General features: G+C 42.1%; 1 protein-coding gene across 2 annotated transcripts in view; it reads right to left on the bottom strand.

Moving 5' to 3' along the window:
* RNF144B (ring finger protein 144B) overlaps positions 1–14,341 on the bottom strand; it is a 195,387-nt gene extending 181,046 nt beyond the window's left edge. The window contains exons 1-2 of one of the 2 annotated variants that reach the window (XM_055390692.2): positions 13,132–14,341; positions 12,806–13,006 (exon numbers count right to left, since the gene is read on the bottom strand). The gene's annotated coding sequence lies outside the window, so the exon portion shown is untranslated. Of the gene's footprint in view, positions 1–12,805 lie in introns of both variants that reach the window. The other variant, XM_055390693.2, reaches the window with a different exon arrangement.
* Between the last annotated feature and the right edge of the window lie 6,293 nt (positions 14,342–20,634).

Genomic DNA, 20,634 nt, shown 5'->3' with positions numbered 1-20,634 from the left:
GTGACAGAGCAAGACTCGTCTCAATAAATAAATAAATAAATAAATAAATAAATAAATAAATAAAGCTTACTTCTTCTCTTGAGCCCAGGTGGGATGGTAGTGGTGGAGATGGGAAGTTGGGAAGTAGAGACGCTCCCAGCCCACCCTCATCACTGGAGATATTTCACCTGCAGATTGCTTTCTGCAGATGGTTACCTATGGCTGTTTCTTGCTGGGGTCCAAAAGGCGTGCTTATACATGATTTGAGATGACCCCAGGTCCCGTCAGTGACCTGTGTGGTCTACCTTTGGTCTCTGGGAAACAGCCGCTGCACTCTGTGCTCTATCAAACTATAAGACAATGTGCTACATCTCTTTTGCTCCACCATCAGAGGAGCTAGCCAGCAGGTCTCTTGTTCTTTAGATTTCTCAGGCATGCACACTGGTCCACTATGCCTTTCAATCTGTGGGGGGATGCACATTAAATACTCCAAATGGTCTGCATAAAACTCCTATCTCTAGATGTAGGTTGAAGGGGCAAGGACCTTACACCCCTCTCCCATGGTGGCCGGGAGGGAGGGACTCAAGCCCATCATCAACTCTCTAAAAATCATCTTCTAATCTTTATCTTCTTGGCCTCTCCTACCTGTTTCATTGGCCAGATGTGGTCAGTGAGCTAACCTGGTTGGAGGACAATGCTGACCTGTTCTCCTGTGCTTCCTTTTCCACCTGCTTTGTATTCTTACCTGACTTTGGAATGCGGCTATTGTCTTAGGCCACAGCTAACACTGAAACTAAAACGGTTCCATTTTAACATCCTGTATTTACATGTGTACTCATATTTCTATCAACCAGTTCAATTTCATTTGTTTTCAGAAAACAAAAACAAAAACAAACAAACAAACGAACGCATTCTGTTGGCTCACAAACTCTAGGAAGCAGGGTTTGAACTCCCAATAGTTAAATAACCCCAGAAATGAAGGCTTAAGGGCCAACTATGAAAAGGAGTCATGACAATGGGTATTGAGGTAGAATGGAAGCTTAGTTAGGAGGATACAGGAGCAGGATTCAAAGGCAGAGTCAGAGTTCCTGACCTATACACCCTACGGCACATTGGACTGAAGTTACAGGTTTTCATTCTCCCAGCCCTGCTTCTCCTTTTCTATGACTGCACCGTGTACCATAAACCCAAACCAGGTCTCTAGGATTTATTTTTAGATTCCTCCCTCTGTCTCTCACCTGCTGTATTCAATCAGTCACCAAGTCCCATTAATACTATTTATATCCCATCTATCCCATCTAGCCCCTCCTCCCAATCCCCTCTGCCACAACTTTCATTTAGGTTCTCACTAACTTTGACCTGTGGTTTTTTTTTTTTGAGACGGAGTCTCACTTTGTCACCCAGGCTGGTGTGCAGTGGTGCGATCTCAGCTCACTGCAGTCTCCGCCTCCTGGGTTCAGGCCATTCTCCTGTCTCAGCCTCCCGTGTAACTGGGACTACAGGTGCCCGCCACCAAGCCCAGCTAATTTTTGTATTTTCAGTAGAGACGGGGTTTCATCATATTGGTCAGGCTGGTCTCGAACTCCTGACTTCAGGTGATCCACTCTGCTCAGCCTCCCAAAGTGCTGGGATTACAGGCATGAGCCACCGTGTCCAGCTGACCTGTGCTTTTTTTTTAAGATAGGTGAGTATACTATGCTTATTTGCTAATGGAAAAGAGTCAATAGAGAAGAAGAGGTTGAAAGTATTTGAGAGAAGAAAACTGATGAAGCCAAATCCCTAAAAAAGGAGAGATGGAACCTTCAACCAGCGGGGAAAAGACACTCTTAAGCAGGAAAAGAAAATCTTCACTGAGATACTAACTTTCTCACAAAGTTAGGTTATTCAATTTTTAAATGTTAGTATTTTCTGTCTTTTCTGAAATAATATTAGGTAGTAATTTTATTTATTTATTCATTCATTCATTTTGAGACAGGGTCTCACTCTGTTGCCCAGGCAGCAGTGTAGTGGCACGATCATGGCTCATTGCAGCCTCAACCTCCTGGGCTCAAGCGATCCTCCTACCTCAGCCTCCCAAGTAGCTGGGACTACAGGTGCATGCCGCCACACTTGTTTAATTTTTGTATCTTTTGTGGAGACAGGTTTTCACTATGTTGTCCAGCCTGGTCTCAAACTCCTGGGCTCAAGCTATCAGCCTGCCTCAGTCTCCGAAAGTGCTAGGATTACAGGCGTGAGCCACTATGCCCAGCCTAGATAGTAGTAATTTTAATATCCTTACTTGAAAAAATTTAAATATGGCAAACTTTTAGTCCTTAATTTTTTTTTTTTTTTTTTTTTTTTTTTGAGACAGAGTCGCGATCTGTCGCCCAGGCTGGAGTGCAGTGGCGCAGTCTCGGCTCATTGCAAGCTCCGCCTCCCGGGTTCACGCCATTCTCCTGCCTCAGCCTCCCGAGTAGCTGGGACTACAGGAGCCTGCCACCATGCCTGGCTAATTTTTTTGTATTTTTAGTAGACACGGGGTTTCACTGTGTTAGCCAGGATGGTCTCGATCTCCTGACCTAGTGATCCGCCTGCCTCGGCCTCCCAAAGTGCTGGGATTACAGGCATAAGCCACTGCGCCCGGCCTAGTCCTTAAATTTAAAAAAAAATTTGCTATTCCTTCAAATCGAAATCCAGTTTCCCAATCTTAAGTATCTGTCTAGCTACTGACCCATCTCTCTCCTTTCTCTCTGTTTTCCCTTTCTCCTAAGGGAGAAACTTTTTTTTTTTATTGGCTGTTTCCACTTTCCTTGCTTCCTTAACCTCATTAATCAATCCAACTACAGTCTTCCTTCTACCTGCATATCTCTACTGAAACTGCCTGTGGCTGAGCTCACACTAAGCTCCTAATTGCCAAAGCTACCGGAAATTTCTTTGTCATAATACATGACACTAATGACTATTCTTTTCATCTTAAATGTCTATAGTCCCTTTAACTCCCGGACTTCACTCTCTTCTAGTCTTCCTCCTACCCTCTGGCTACTCCTTCTCAGCCTCCTGTTGACTTCTCTATGTCCTCAGGGTTCCATTGTTGAAAGTCTCTCCGCTTCACACTCCTGGGCTAACTCAGGGCATGGCTATTATCATCAGTCTGGGTTCTGACAATTCCTATATAATTATCTCCCACAAAATTTACAACTCTATGAGGTAGATGTTACCTTTTCCCAGAGTTCAAACGCTGCTTTCCAGGCGAAGGAAATGAGGCTAAGAAAACTTAAGTAATCCGCAAGAAGTTCCATCATTAGGGAAGTATTCAGTCCCCAACCTTCTGAATTCAGAGGTTATGATTATTTGACTCTAAAGCAATTGTTTTAAGGATAAAATAAGATAATGTATAAACATTTGCAGACTGAAACAAAAAGCTTATATGTGAATGAAATTCAGACATTTTATAGCAAAGAAAATTTTGTAAAGTCCAAATTCCCTTCTCTAATATCGTCTGTGTCTTGCTCTCTCCCTTCTCCCTGAAGTGGTAAAGCAAATCAGAATGCATTTCTTTTTTTTTTTGAACAGAGTCTTACTCTATCACCCAGGTTGGAGTGCACTGGTGCGATCTGGGCTCACCAGAACAAAATTACAGCCAGGAAAGAGGAGTAAGTTCTAGTGTTCTATACCACTGTAGGATGACTCTAGTTAATAATAATAATACATAGTTTCAAACAGCTAGAAGGAAGATATTGAATGTATATAGTTTCAAATAGCTAGAAGGAAGATACTGAATGTTCCCGACACAAAGAAATGATAAATGTTTGAGATGATGGATATGCTAATTACTGTGATCTGATCACTATACATTATATGTATCACAACGTCACTATGTACTGCATGAATATGTACAATTATTTGTCAATTTTACAAAGTTTTTAAATAATAAAGCCAGAAGCAAGAAATAACCTAATACAAAAAGAAAATATGACTTCAGCATTTATTATAATGATAATAATTGATTTAAATAATCCTAGATTGTATCAACAAAAAACTAGGAAACGTGGGAGTTGGAAAAAGAGAGGTAGTAAATGTGCCAACTTTCCCATCTTGCAGAAATAAAGTTAATAAATACCGTTTTCTCCTGGCATTGATTAGGGAAAACGTGCATATATATATATATATACACACACACGCACAGAAACAAAAACATTAGCATATACATATATACACACACACAAACAAAAACCCGAAAGGCAGCAGTAGTGGATATTTAAAATATGAGAACTACCTTCCAAACTATCACAGGGAAAGTGAGCAAATATAATAGTATTATCCAGATAACAAAAGAAACACTCTCAATAGCATGGGCAATTCTTATGATATATTGTTAAATTCTTTTAAAGTAGGTCAAAAAGCAGAATGCATAGAAAAAAGTGTCAATTCTGTAACAACAAAATTAGTACACATATATACTCACACACATTATTGTAGTAAATAACTATGAAAGTCATACCAAATTGTTAAATGTGGTTATCTCTGGATGGTAGATTTGGAGGTAGTTTTGATATTCATCTTTAAAGTCCTCTGTATTTTCCCAACCAAAAATGTAAAATAAGGCAATTGCCTGAAATGCTCCTTAACCTTTTTCATAAGCCTATTTATTTATTAGGGACAGGGTCTTCCTCTATCGCCCAGGCTGGAGTGCAGTGGCATGACCATAGCTCACTGCAGCCTCAACTTCCCTGGCTCAAGCAATCTTCCTGCCTCAGCCTCCTGAGTAGCTGGGACTACAGGCGTGCACCACCACACCTAATTATTTATTTACTTATTATTTATTTATTTATTTTTGAGACATGTTGCCCAAGTGAGTCTGTTGCCCAAGGTGGAGTGCAGTGACGCGATCTCAGCTCACTGCAACTTCTGCCTCCCAGGTTCAAGCGATTCTCGTGCCTCCCTGAGTAGCTGGGATTACAGGCACGTGCCATCACACCCAGCTTATTTTTTTTTTTTATTTTTTATTTTTAGTAGAAATAGAGTCTCACTCTATTGGCCAGGCTGTTCTGAAACTCCTGGCCTCAAGTGACCTGCCCACCTCTGCCTCCCAAAGTGCTGGAATTACAGGCATAAGTCACCACGCCCGCATCAATTTTTTAAAAATTTTGTAGATACAAGGTCTCACTATGTTGCCCAAGCTAGTCTCGAACTCCTGAGCTCAAGGGATCCTCCTCCCACCTCGGCCTCCCATAATACTGAGATTACAGCTGTGAGACACTGTGCCTGGCCCATAAGCCTATTTATAAATTTAAATTGATATAAAAACAATTTTAAATGTAATACTCTCCAAATACTCTTACCTCTTTCTGCTCACATGGTTTCCCAGAAAATATTTAAATGATGATAAAGTATGCTAATGGAGAATATGACTTTTTTTTTTTTCCTGAGACAGAGTCTTATACTGTCGCCCAGGCTGGAGGGCAGTGGCACGATCTCAGCTCACTGCAACCTCCACCTCCCAGGTTGAAGTGATTCTCCTGCCTCAGCCTCCCGAGTAGCTGAGATTACAGGTGTGTGCCACCATGCCTAGCTAATTTTTGTATTTTTAATAGAGGCAGGGTTTCACTATGTTGGCCAGCCTGGTCTTGGACTCCTGACTTCATGATCCACCCACCTCGGCCTCCCAAAGTGCTGGGATTACAGGTATGAGCCACTATGCCTGGCTGAGAGTATGACTTTTAAAAGAAAAAAATATCATGACTAATTAAATATTATGGGGGAAAGTATTGTTACAAGCAGTTGCTTGACTTTTTTCTGTGTGTGTGCGTGTGTGTGTTTTTGTGTGTGTGTGTGTGTGTGTGTGTGTGTGTGTGTGTGTGAAAAGCAAGGTCTTGCTATGTTGCCCAGGCTGGTCTCAAACTCCATGGCTCAAGCGATCCTCCCGCCTCTGCCTCCCTAAGTGGCGGGATTACAGGTGTGAGCCACCATACCTGGCTAGCTTGAAAATTTAAAGCAAGATTTCATGAGGCATTAATTACGCACTCTCCAAAAAAGGGGACAAAGGTGGGAAGGGGCAAACATTCTGTCAACCTTCCCAAGCTGCAGACCAGGAAGCTAACCCTGCCAAGAGAATGGCTGAGGGCCAGTTGCTTTCTGTACTAGGCCCAAAGTAGAGCCTTTCAAAGTGTTTACAAAGGTTTTCTATGAACCTCCTAATTCAGAGAATAGCCTTTGCCTTTGGGGATATGGAAACAAATGCATTGGAAGAATGGTAGCGAAAGAGAAAGAGAGCCCTCTCCAGGTGCAAGGCTTTCTCCTAGGGTAGAAGTGTTAAGATTCCATTGTAATGAGGCAATTGTTCACCTCTTCATGTAAGAAATAACATATGCCATAATAAATAACAAAGCATAATAAATAACAAAGGCCAAAAGAAGCAGATTAAAATGTATAAATTCTGGCCGAGCCTGTAATCCCAGCACTCTGGGAGGCCAAGGCGGGCTGATCACCTGAGGTCAGGAGTTCAACACCAGCCTGGACAACATGGTAAAACCCTGACTCTACTAAAAACACAAAAAAATTAGCCAGGCATGGCACCTGTAATCCTGGCTACTTGGGAGTCTGAGGCAGGAGAATCGCTTGAACCTGGGAGGCAGAGGTTGCAGTGAGCCGAGACTGTACCATTGCACTCCAGCCTGGGCAATAAGAATGAAACTCCATCTAAAAAAAAAAATATATATATATATATATATATATATATATAAATTCATGGAACTGGAGGTAAAATTTGTACTACTGCTAAATTGTTAGATTTGTCTCAGATTAAGAAATATTTTGTATAGAACAATGACTCTTGAACCTACCAGACTAATGTTCATTTTTAAAACAAATATTTTGTGAGCTACCCCTTTTATATCTTGAAGTGAAATTAATAGAAAATATAGCCAAATACATACATACTTTAAAAACAAAACAATGCAACCTCCTAATTATAACATAAAGGAGACATAAAGTAAATTCTAATAAAGTAGTATACATTTTAATTTACATAAAGTAAATTCTAATAAAGTAGTACACATTTTAATTTATAACTGCTCTGGCAGGATGATGACACTAAAAGACAGAACTCCTAAAAAGCCTCGAATAAAAAGTTATCGTGCAGTAAAGAATCACCTGCAAAGTGCAGTGGCTCATGTCTATAATTCCAGCACTTTGGGAGGCCAAGGTGGGCGGATCACTTGAGGTCAGGAGTTTGAGACCAGCCCGGCCAATATGGCAAAACCCCATCTCTACTAAAAATACAAAAATTAGCCGGTGTGGTGGTATGCACCTGTAGTCCCAACTACTCCAGAGGCTGAGGCAGGAGAATGGCTTGAACCTGGGAGGTAGAGGTTGCTGTGAGCTGAGATTGCACCACTGCACTACAGCTCGGTGACAGAGCAAGACTCTGTCTCAAAAAAAAAAAAAAAAAAATGCAATGGAGAGTGTGCAAATTTGTCATATTATAGATGTCTTGTAAATCACCAAAAGTTTATGAAATTATTTTTTTAAATGTATGTTTAAAGACATCTTGATTATTAAGGATTCATTTGGCTTTGGAACACATTTTTTATTTTTTAACCATTCAACATTTATTATGTCCTACTATGCGCTATCCCTGGGGATACAGAGATGAAAAAAAAAAAAACAAACCATGCTTCCTACTCTCAAGGAGCTCACAGTCTAGTGAGGGAGACTGACAAATAATTAGACAATGACAATACAGTGCACTAAGTGCTGTGATTGAGGGAAATTTTGAGAACAGGTTGGTAGGAGGTAACACCTGAATTATCTTGAAGTTCATGTATGAGATATAAAAACACACCTTTTTGCTATTATTTTCTAGGATTGTGTATATGCATGTAAATTCATAGTAAAACTTCTGGAAGGATCACACCAAACTAAACATTTCTATTCCACAAGTATTTCCTAAATGTGTCAAGTGCTTTTCTAGGCATTTGGGATATATCACCAAACATAACAGACCAAGATCTCTGCCCTAGTTGCAAAGTCTTTTCAGAATTAGGAAATAGCTCAGATATCTTTTTTTTTTTTTTTTTAGAAGGAGTCTTGCTTTGTTGCCCAGGCTGGAGTGCAGTGGTGCGATCTTGGCTCACTGCAACCTCAGCCTCCCAGGTTCAAGCGATTCTCCTGCATCAGCCTCCCGAGTAGCTGGGACTACAGGCACGTGCCACCACACCCGACTAATTTTTGTATTTTTAGGAGAGACTGGGTTTCACCATGTTAGCCAGGATGGTCTTGATCTCCTGATCTCGTGATCCACCCACCTTGACCTCCCAAAGTGCTGGGATTATAGGCGTGAGCCACCACGCCTGGCCAGATATCTTAAAATGAGTATACAATCATCTATAGACTCACTCCACAGCTTGTACCTATTAGGGAAGCAATGTGGAATGTTAGAAGGGTATGCAACTTTGATCAAGATGCTCCCTTCTCTGAATCACAGATCTGTATAAAGGGAATAATAATGGCTACTTCTTAGGTCCGTAAAGATATTTTCTTAATGTAGGTAAAGTACCTCAATAAATGGTAGTAAATTGTGGTACTAGCAAGAATACCTCTCTAAATGGTCTCTCAAGATTGAATTCAATCCTTTCAGTGCCTATATATGAGGACAGATCATTTTATAACTAGTGAGAGTAGATCTTCAAGACAGATGATCTTGAAAGACAAAAGCATCAAGAAGTAGGACTTCCAGGCCAGGTGTGGTGGGTTGTGCCTGTAATCCCAGCACTTCAGGAGGCCAAGGCCGGAGGAATGCCTGAGCCCAGGAATTCGAGGCTGCAGTGAACTATGATTGTGCCACTGCACTCCAGTCTGGGTAACAGAGCAAGACACTGTCTATTAAATAAAAAGAAGAAGAAAGAAGAAGAAAGGAGGAAGGAGGAAGAGGAAGAGGAAGAGGAGGAGGAAGAGGAGGGAGAGGACGAAGACAAGGAAGACAAAGAAAAGTAGGAAGAAGAAGAACGAAGAAGAAGGAGAAAGAAGAAGAAAAGAAGAAGAAGAACAACAACAAAAAACTAGTACTACTACTGCCAGGAGAAGCTTTAATTAATAAGATTTTGAGGCTGGACACAGTGGCTCACACCTATAATCCCAGCACTTTGGGAGGCCAAGGCAGGTGAATTGCTTGAGCTCAGGGCTTTGAGACCAGCCTGGGAGCCTGGACCAGCCTGGACTTTGCTGGCTGAATCATGTTTGCTCCCAGCCAATATGGCAAAACCCAGTCTCTACAAAACAAAAAAAAAAAAATTAGCCAGGCATGGTGGTGCACACTTGTGGTACCAGCTACTCAGGAGGCTGAAGTAGAAGGATTGCTTGAGCCCAGGAGGTCAAGGCTGCAGTGAACCTAGATGGCGTCACTGCACTCCAGCCTGGGTGACAGAGCGAGACCCTGTCTCAGGAAAAAAAAAAAGAAAAAAAAGAAAAGGAAATAGAATTTTGAGAGCTAGAACCTCCAGTGATAGTTTCCATTAGTTCATATGAAAATCTCCGGGATAGGGTGTGAAAGCTAACCATTCCTCAATGATTGGCTGATTTATTAAGTCACGCTCTTCACACACCCATGACTTTACTCCTTCCTCTCTCTACACTCAGCTCTCTTAGTGTACTACTCTTTTCTTGTGTCAGTCAGTTGAAGTAGTTCCATTCAATATAATGAAAAACTTAGGATGCTGGTATAGAGTAGTTCACTGCCTTTGTAAATGACCTACATTGCCTTTAATGCCATGTTTTTTTTTAATTTTTATTTTTAAAAAAAATTAATCGTAGACACAGGTCTTGCCATCTTTCCCAAGCTGTCTCCAACTCCCAGGCTCAAGCGATTCTCCCACCTCAGCCTCCCGAAGTGCTGGGATTACAGTTGTGAGCCACTGCTCCCAGCCTAATGCCACACTCTGAGTTTTGTTGAATATCTAGCTGAGATTTGCAACCACTTTGCTGTCACTGCTACATTATTAAATTCATATATAAATTCATTTCAAATGAACAAAATTCTCATTACTACAAGAATTGGAAAGAATATAAAATTTAATGTCTATTCTCAGTTTGGATTATACTTATGAGCACTTCGGTATTCATCTGTAGAAAGAAATGATTAAAATCTAGATGACTTTTAAAGTGCCTTCTAATTTTAATACTCTATAACGCTATTACTTCTACATAGCTGAATCATTGGTAAGTTATCATAGCTCAATGAAATAAGGCAATTTGTAGTGTAGGCTGCACTAAGGCTATGCTCTCCGTGGCCAAAGTTATTTCTTAGAATACTGAGCTAAAAATGTAACTGCATTCTGCAACCTATGCAAACATGTTCTAATTGATGGCGGGGGGGAAAAATTCAATTCAGAGTGCCAACAATTCCTCTGTGAGTTAGCGTGGCAGGGATAGCATAGGGTCAGTGAAGCATCAAGTTACAGACCAAATTAAAGGTCTGGAGAAGAGTGGCAGAGTCTAATCATCCATCGTCTGAGGTTGCCAAAACTGGATCTACCACCCTTACTCACTCACAAAGGACCGTTCTATGGAGGCTAAGCATACAGACTTTGGGCTTCAAACATCTTTTTTTAAAAAAAGGTCTTCTCGTTCCAAATAGATCGTTATGAAATTATTTCCTCGAAGCTCTCAGTTCTGTCATTTTAAAATTTCCATCAAAAAGTAATCAAAACCTAATGCTTACAGTGTTCTGCCACAAATAAAAAATTATTGTGGGTTTTTGTTCCTATTAAAAACATATGCAACATATACATATTTATAGAAGTCCCAGAACCAGTGTACACACGTCCACAAAAACCTTAGGAAAATAATGTTAATAGTTTTGCCTAAACCAATAAATTTTATATTGTGCTCTGTCCATGACTACCCTTACTAAGCTAACACTTTGCAAAGGTCAGCAAGCAATGAATATTTCTGCATATTTTGTGGCATAGGTGGCAAACATTAGATCTATAGGGATGAATTAAGGTCACTTTTAAAATTCAGACAGTATTTTCTGGACTTGGTTGACCGAATCATGCGCATCTGCACTATTTTTCCTGGGGGAAAGTTAATTTTAGAAAGGAGAAAAAGTTTGCCAGGAAAACAATCACATTGGCTCAATCTCTAGACAGTGATTCTTTTCTTAAAAGTTCAAAATGCTTTACAGACAGCCTCCTGCTTGTCCTTAATATCCTTGAAAGCGGGTATGGAATATCACCCCTATTTCATAACAGGCATCTGGTTTCATAAAAAGAAATGTAAGCTTTAATGTTATAACTACTTAACGGTACTTTAAAAAATTGGTCCTTCACCTCAATTTTTCAAAAGACAGAAAATAAAAATCTTTATTTTCCCTGGTAGTTACCTTCTGATAGTTGGATAAGTACTTATAATGGTTCAGGTACATATATGAATATATGAAAAGTAGCAGACATGCATCGATGACAAAGTTCAAGATGGAGAAACATTTAGTATTTCTGTAAATATGATATAATTTACAGACTCTCTTAATCAATTCAGGATAGAAGAACTTGGTTCAAATAATTAGGAGTGAAAACAGGATCTAAATTAATTAATATGATCACTGTTCCTTCTAGTTCCTAGAGATAATAGTCCATTTGAGTCTTTAGCCTTAAAGTAAGAAAAATGTAAAAATGTCAATGGGCTGCATTCCATCATCGACAAAAAGTCAAGGGAGCAGTGAAGGAAGATTTTCTGATTCTCTGGAGAACGGGCCTCAGCCCTTTCTAATTGTCAGGGTACTTGTGAAGGAATTCTTATATTTTAAAAATTGATATTTAAAAGCTGTTTAACCAGGTCTCCTAGAAGTATGCATTTCCCCCAATGTTATATCAGAGTTTCAAATGAATGTTAACTCTCCCTTTCCAAAATTGCTGTCTCGGACAAGGCGCTATGGCTCACTCCTGTAATCCCAGAACTTTGGGAGGCCAAGGCGGGCGGATCACTTGAGGTCAGAAGTTCGAGACCAGCCTGGCCAACATGGTGAAACCCTGTCTCTACTGAAAATACAAAAATTAGCCAGGCACGGTGGCGTATACCTGTAATCCCAGCTACTCGGGACGCTGAGGCAGGAGAATCACTTGAACCCTGGAGGCGGAGGTCGCAGTGAGCCGAGATCGGGCCATAGCACTCCAGCCTGAGCGACAGAGCGAAACTCCATCTCAAAAAATAAAAACAAAATTAAAAAAAATTACCTTCTCAGATCCAATGATACCGCACCAATCACATTAATCAACTTGAGGGGAACTGGCTTTCATCCCTTTCACTGTTTTTATTTTCAATTCACACTAATAGTTTCAACTGATGCTTAGCCACAGTGGGTGGCCCCTCTCTCTTCTTTGCGGACCTTACAGATACTTGGGGGTATGTTGCGGGGGCGGGCATCACAATCACCTGAGGTGCTTTTTAAATCTACTCAAGCCTGAACACACACACGCATGCAGGCACGCACACGCACACACACCAGATTTCTGAATCGAGATTTCAGAGTGGGGTCCAGCTTTTTTCCCCAGCGCCTAAGAGCTTTTGCTTTAAGTTGTTATAAAGTTGTAGCACCGCAGTCACCCTGAAAACCTTGTACACTTATCATAATAGTTAAGGGGGGAAAAAACCACCTCAGCCTGTGCCGATACCAAAGGTAAGACAGTGCATTTACTTTGATCAAGAATCAATATTCCTCCCAAAGTTAGGATAGTAAAGGAAGTGGGGGCGAGGGGAAGGTATGTTATGGAAAGAGGAGTTATCACCTTTCAGCCTGGAAATTGTTACAGACCCTAGGGGAGATCTTTGCGTCCGTGTTTGCGCCACACACCTGGAAAGGGTGGATTACTCCTGCAAGCCCTGACCTCAGAGCCGGGGGTGCGGGTTTCCGGAGCTTCCCGGGGGCGGAGAAGAAAGTCGGGAGTGGAGCTTGGAGAAGAGGCGGGGGTCCGGCGGACGGGAAACGCGGATGGCCGAGGGTCTGATCCCCCGTGGGCCGCCCGCCGCGGCTTCAGCTCTGCGCGGAGGGGACCTGGGGACGGAGAAAGGGAAGGAGCAGAAGGGGAGGCGGTGACAGCCTCGGGGAGGCCGAACTGGCCCCTCGCAGAGGCTCCAGGCAGCTCGAGGGCGAATGCTGCACCCCGCGCCCCTCCTTACCTTGTGCCCGAGGTCCAAGTAAGGAGCAGGGAGACCCCGGGAGGCGCAGGGCTCCCGCCAAGGCGCGCACGAGCTCGGGGTCCGCTATCAGCTTCTTCAGGCTGCGGCTTCAGGTATGGAAGACATTCAGGTCGCCTAGCTACCAGCCCCTTGGCGCGTCTCGGACCCCTCCTCCGGCCCTCGCCCCGGCGGCCCTCCGCCCCGCGGGCGCCCGCAGAGCCTCTTTCTGGCTGCTGATTCCGAAGAGCCTTGGCCCCTCTCCGCGGCCGGCCCTCCCTCCGCGCGCGCGCACTCACCTTCCCCACAAACGCACCCTCTTTAGGAAGGAGGCAGCGAATGCGGTCCTTGAAATTCTAGGCGCTGGGCAACTTCAGAAAACCTTTTAAAAATCTTTGATCTGCCCAATGAGGTTCAAAGTAGGGCACCATTTATATTCATACCCTGGCTCCGTCCTCTTTTTTGTCTTAACCACAGCATTTAACACTTGATATTCGTCTATAGGTTGAACTCTGAGAATCTCCTGCCAGGCATTTTAATTTTTCCAAAATAACTCCTTCAGTTTTATTGTTTTGAAAATGCAGACATCCCCACTTTATAAACTTGGGTTGCCAGGAGGTTAGATTGGCCTCAGAAAGCAGATGTTCAACTGCACAAGACAGAGCAAGTCTCTTCCCAGCAGCGCTGCTACTTGCCACCTGTAAGGGCCCTGCGTCAGGGCAAGAGCAGTTAATTACACCCTGGCTTTGGTTACCGAGCATGCCCGGAGCCTCTGTTCTCACTTAAGACTCAGTTCTGAGGCTCAGGTTCTGGAAAGAAGCAGGTGGATGTGTTCAAAGAAGAGAGTTCTAATGGAGAAAACCAGCAAAGGGCAGAGAAAAAGAACGACAGGAAGGGATCCTGGGAATATGACGGTATCTTGGATGGGAGGATGTTTGAGGGCATAATAAAAATAAATTATAAAAGAATAGAAAAATTTTTTAAAGTTAATAAAAAACTTTGAAGTAAATAAAATAAAAAAAGTAATTTAAAAATAACAAAGAAACATGACGGTATCACTAACTCCCAGGAGCCAGAGAGTGACATAACCCCTACTGGGAATGGGGAAGTTGAATTGTTAAATGGCACTCCACTCACTCATTCATTCACCTGTCAATATATTAATAGTATATATTTATGAAATATGTTAAAGGCAGTAAAGCATTATTCATAGTCATATTATAAACGCTGCTAAGAATCAACTTCTCAACCAGTTTGTAACAGGGCCCTGGAAAATGCAAATATCTATTAAAGAGACACCATATTAATCCACTGTCTTTTTCTAAATTTATCAAATAAGTTTCTCATCTGAAGGCTGAAAAATGGGCACTTACTAAAAACTGTCAGGTTTGTCTACTATATAGAAGGCAGATATCAGAAGATAAACTCACCAGTCAAGTTACTACAACTGAAAGAACCAGCTTAGCTGATGTAAGAAGAGGTGAAGGGGGAGGAGGGAGGTCAACCAAAGACTACACAGGCATTCTTTTTTTTCTCTGAGACAAGGTCTTGCTCTGACACCCAGGCTGGAGTACAGTGGTGCTATCATGGCTCACTGCAGCCTCGACCTTGGGTTCAAGCAATCTTCCTGTCTCAGCCTCAGAGTAGCTGGGACTATAGGTACGCACCACCATGTCCAGCTAATTTTTGCATTTTTTGTAAAAAGGGGGTTTCGCCATGTCGGCCACGCTGATCTTAAACTCCTGGGCTCAAATGATCCTCCCACCTTGCCCTCCTGAAGTGCTGGGATTATAGGCATGAGCCACTGGGCCTGGCCTGGCATTCTTTTTTCTTCTGTCAGAATAAATACTTGCCAGTCTCACACTAGCAAGCGTTCAATAAACACTGGGTGCTGAGGATGGAAGAGCTATCAGAAAGACAACATTCCTGCTCTCATCAAGCCGATTGGGAAGGAGGGTGTAGACAAGAAAAGGAGGGTGTAGACAAGAAAACAGGCCGTGAAAAGTAGATGCTCTGATGGAGGATGACACAGTCGGGGCAGTATAGGTGAGACCTGAAGAGTGAGGGTAATTTGGCCCGGAACAGGAAAATAGGAGAAGAAAAAGTTTTCCAGTAGGAGCACCAACATGGAGAGAAAGCCAAAGGTAAGAAGGAACATGGCCATTCACTATGGCTGGAGGATCTTTTCTTTGGGGTGGGAAACTGGGAGGAACAATGTAGAGACAAGGCTAGAGAGATGAACAGAAGTCAGATCATGTAGAGTCGTCTAGACCATGTTTTACAAATTGCACTTCAGGATAAAGAAAATGTGGTACATAACACACCCAGGACTACTACTCAGTCATTAAAAACAGAAGGAAATAATGTATTTTGCAGGAACTTGGATGGAGCTGGAGGCCATTATTGTAAGTGAAGTAACTCAGAAATGGAAAATCAAATACCAAGTGTTCTCACTTATAAGTGGGAGCTAAGCTATGGATATACAAAGGCATATAGAGGGGTAATCATGGATATTGGAAACCCAGAACAGGGCAGGGTAGGAGGGTCAGGAATAAAAAATTGCATATTGGTAACAATGTACACTACTCAGCTGACAGGTGCACTGCAATCTCAGACTTCACCATAATTCATCCACATAACAATAATCCCTTGTAGCCCAAAAGCTACTGAAATCTTTAAAATATTTTTTTAAAATAAAAAATTTTTAAAAATTCTACATTAGGCCAGGCACAGTGTTTCATACCGTGAGCTTTGGAGGCTGCTTTAGGAGGCTGAGGTGGGAGGACTGCTTGAGGCCAGGAGTTCAAAACAGCCTGGACAACATAGAGAGACACTATCTCTACAAAAAAAATTGAAAAATTAGCCAGGTGTGGTGCCATTAGCCTGTAGTCCTAGCTACTTAGGAGGCTGAGGTGGGAGGATCTCTTGAGCTTGGGAGGTCGAGGCTGCAGTGAGCTATGATCGCATCCTACACTCCAGCCTGGGTGACAAACCAATACCCTGTCTCTAAAAAAAATAAATTAAAAAATCACACTTGATCCTACAGACGATGGGGAGGCATTTAAGTATTATAGGCAACATAATAATGAGATCAATTAAAAAAACAAAAGACTCCTGGCTGCAGGCAGAGAACTAATGAGGATGGGAGGTAGGGATGAGAGGAAAGAGGATAAATCAGGAAGAAGATCTCTGTAAAGGACACTTAATCAATGAGTACCAGGCCAGGTACAGTGACTCCTGCCTATAATCCCAGCACTTTGAGAGGGTGAGGTGGGAGGATTACTTGAGCCCAGGAATTCAAGACCAGCCTGGGCAAATAGGGAGACCTCATCTCTACAAAAGATAAAAAAATTAGCTGGGCATGGTGGCATGTGTTTGGTCCCACATGCTCAGGAGGCTGAGGCAGGAGGATCCCTTGAGCCAGAGAGGTCAAAGCTTCAGTGAGCCATTATCATGCCACTGTACTCCAGCCTGAGTGACAGATTGAGACCCAGTCTTAAAAATCAATCAATACCAATGTAGAGATCCTCATACCTTTATGGAATCTAAATTCAGTCCCATGACAAGTTCCTAAGAGACAAGCTTTCCTGGAAGGGAAGAGAAGTGTGGAGGGAGGAGGGTCACTGGTGGTAAAAAACTGAGAAACATATTGGTAAATAGAATTTAGAGAGAAAATGGCTTTTTAAAACTAAATATTTATACAGTGACTCTATCTCACACAGTTCAAAGATAAAAGAATGTTGATTTGTAACTGAGTAGTGGAATAAATTAAAGGGAAATTGACACATAAGAGGTACATTGATATACATCCCCAATTTCCTACCATGTAAAAGCAAACCAGCATGCTTCTGCCTCTTCTCCCTCTCCTTTTGAAAGAGTTATTTTATTTCTCTTTTTGTTTGTTTATTTGAGATGGAGTCTCACTCTGTTGCCCAGTCTGGAGTGCAGTGGCACTATCTTGGCTCACCACAACCTCTGCCTCCTGGGTTCAAGTGATTCTCCTGCCTCAGCCTCCCAAGTAGCTAGAATTACAGGCACCCACCACCACACCCGGCTAATTTTTGTATTTTTAGTAGAGACGAGATTTCACCATGTTGGCCAGGCTGGTCTCGAACTCTTGACCTCCAGTGATCCACTTGCCTCAGCCTTCCAAAGCATGTGAGCCACCACACCCGGCTATTTTTATTATCCCTCACTCTAATTATTTTATGGTCTTCCTCAATTTGCATCTATTTGTCTGAAGTCAAAGTCCGTGCTAGGCTGGTCTGAGTGCACTGTTGCTTATAACTAATTAATCTCAACCAGTTACAGATCTCTTTGTTCCTTCTCCATTCCCATTGCTTCATTTGACTAGCTTTTAAAGAAATAATTTAAACATTTTTACAAACCAAGGTTCATGCTACTTCCTTCCACTAGGCCATGCTCTCTAGATTCACTAAGGTCTAGGCAGCTATGGCTGTCCCTGGGAGCTGAGCCACCTCGCTGTAACCATGGTGGGCTGTACTCAGAAGACTTAATGGAAGGCTAGAGTGCTAGGGCTAGGGTGCTATGAGGTAGCAGGGCTCCCCTGATGGATCCTCCCACCTGAGTCAGAGCAAATAGGCCAAGAAGAAAGGAAGAGGGAAAGGCTGGTTGGCCTTAGGAGGGCAGAGCCACAGCAAGACAGCCAAACATTTCACCCCTAGGTCACTCGATTCATAGTATTTTTTCAGATGATTTGCTACCTTCTGTCTGTCATTTCAATTTGGTTTTTCTCAATTTTCCTTTTTTTTTTTTATTTCTATTTATTCTCTCCTCTTTTTATTTTAGCTGAAGACCCAGGAAAGCTGGGTGTAGTTCAAAGGACTGAGAGCCAGAGAGTTAATGGTATAGATTCCAGCCTTGGTCTGAAGGCCTGAGAACCAGGAGCACCAAGGGCAGGAGAGGATTGATGTTCCAGCTCAAGCAGCCACCCAGTGTGAATTCAATCTTTCTTCACCGTTTTGTTCTATTTGGGCCCTCAATGGATTAGATGACGCCCATCCACACTGGGGAGTGCCATCTGCTTTATTCAGTCCATCAACTCAAATACTAATTTTTTCCAGAAAGACCCTCACAGACACACCCAGAAATAATGTTTAACCAGATATCTGGGCATCCAATGGCCCAATCAAGTTGACACATAAAATTAGCCATCACATTGCCTTATCTGACCCTCCTTCATCTTCACTCTTCTCTCTCTCTGTAGACTAGGGCTTCTCCAATTCACACAGCAGAAAACATGTCCCTACAGTACCTAACTTTATTTGTTACAGATCCAATTACCAAGTGGAATCCATCTTTCTAATAATTCCAAATTCCCAGGTAGGGAATTAACTGGCTTTACTCAGGTCAGAGTCATGATGTAAAACATCCCTAAAAAGAGTTCTTCATCTAATTCTATGGATGGTGGCCACAGGATTGGAAATGCGGATGGAAGGATCTTTGAGAAGGTTGAGGGTAAATGTTTACTATGAAGGCAGACATGTAAATAAGTAATAACACTATAATTTCATAAATACCCTAATAAAGATATGAACAAAGTATTAAGGAAGCACAAAATAGCAGGGAGGGGAGGGAGTCTCAACTTCAGAAACATAAGCATGAGGAATGTGCAAGAAGATAATGTTCAGCTGGGCATGGTGGCTCACACCTATAATCCTAGCACTTTGGGAGGCTGAGGCGGGCAAATTGCTTGAGCCCAGGAGTTCGAGATCAGCCTGGGCAACATCGTGAGACCCTGTCTCAAAAAACAAACAAACAAACAAACAAAAAAAACGTTGTGGGGCTGTCCTGTGTTTTGTAGGATGTTTAGCAGCATCTCTGGTCTCTAATCACAAGATGCCACTAGCACCCCCTCTAAGTTTTGACAACCAAAGATGTCTCCAGACACTATCAAATGTCCTGGCTTCACTTGAGAACCATTGTGTTATACTGAGATGTGAATGGGAGAGAGACACATGCATTTTTCAAAATATATATTATTAGGAGGTAGCATCACCTTCTAATATTCTTTTCCTAATTTGAAAACATCTGTTTATTCTAAATTTAATTTTTTAAATCCAAGCTGCATGTCAGTCAGGTACTCTCCCAAACCGTCTCTAATTTCCTGAAATGAAGAATGAGTTATAACAAGAAATGTTCTACTTATTAAAGTCTAGATTAAAAATAAGATTTGGCCGGGCACAGTGGCTCACGCCTGTAATCCCAGCACCTTGGGAGGCCGAGGCGGGCGGATCACTTGAAGTCAGGAGATCGAGACTAGCCTGACTTACATGGTGAAACCCCGTCTCTAACTAAAAATACAAAAATTAGCTGGGCGTGGTGGCACACGTCTGTCATCTCAGCTACTTGGGAGGCCGAAGCAGGCGAATCACTTGAACCCAGGAGGCGGAGGTTGCAGTGAGCCAAGATCGTGGCACTGCACTCCAGCCTGGGCGACAGAGTGAGACTCCATCTAAAAACAAAACGAAACAAAAACAAAAAAAAATGAAGAAAGAAAGAAAACCAAAAAATGGAAAAAATAAGATTTATAGAAATATTTTAGAGTTACACATATCTATTTTTGAAAATAACACCCCATTTTGACTGTCTTGTGACAATGTTGATATCTAGCCAACTTGCAGTAGAAATCATTTTTCTGACTCTGATGTTATGATTTGGCCAAGGGCACTAATATAACCTGAGTATTGAATCTTAGCAGAAAAGCCCCCTCCTATAGAGATGACCTGCCTGTTTTGTTTTGTTTTTTAACAGCATATAAGGGAAATAATACCAAGGCTCTATGCTTCTCTATTCCTTTAGTCTCATTCCATGGAACAGCTGATAAGATATATTAAAGAAATGTGTTACAAATAATACTCTTAAAGTTAGAGCAAAATTAGTTACTAGGAGCAAAAGTTTGTTAGCCATTCATCCTTTGTTCTCCAAGTTTTCTAAGCCTCACCATTTCCCTTACCTCCTCCAACTGCTTACCTTGAGGGTCCTCCCTGACCATTGTCAAGCCAGAACATCCACTTTATTCAACCAACTGGATATTGTTGCATTCAGGTATTTTCCAAACCCAATCTTAAATAGCTACACCGTACACTTTGGCTAACTCACACCACCAAAATAGAGTATGATATCTTGTTTTTAGAAGAACCAAATGTGTCACTATATTTATATTTATAACCAGGTTTAAAAAAGAATCTGGTCATTAGCTTATTCAAGCCACGTTAGTTTACTGACTTGATATTACTGGACTTTTTTTTTTTTTTTTGAGATGGAGTTTCGCTCTTGTCGCCCAGGCTAGAGTGCAATGGTGCAATCTCAGCTCACCACAACCTCTGCCTCCCGGGTTCAAGCGATTCTCCTGCCTCAGCCTCCCAAGTAGCTGGAATTACAGGCATGCATCACCACGCCTGGCTAATTTTGGTATTTTTAGCAGAGATGAGGTTTCTCCACGTTGGTCAGCCTGGTCTCGAACACTCGACCTTAGGTGATCCG

Source organism: Gorilla gorilla, chromosome 5, assembly GCF_029281585.2.
Source record: "Gorilla gorilla gorilla isolate KB3781 chromosome 5, NHGRI_mGorGor1-v2.1_pri, whole genome shotgun sequence".
In the NCBI taxonomy this organism is placed as follows: Eukaryota; Metazoa; Chordata; class Mammalia; order Primates; family Hominidae; genus Gorilla; species Gorilla gorilla.
Note: the sequence above shows the minus strand (reverse complement) of the source record. Positions and strands in the feature narration are given on the sequence as shown.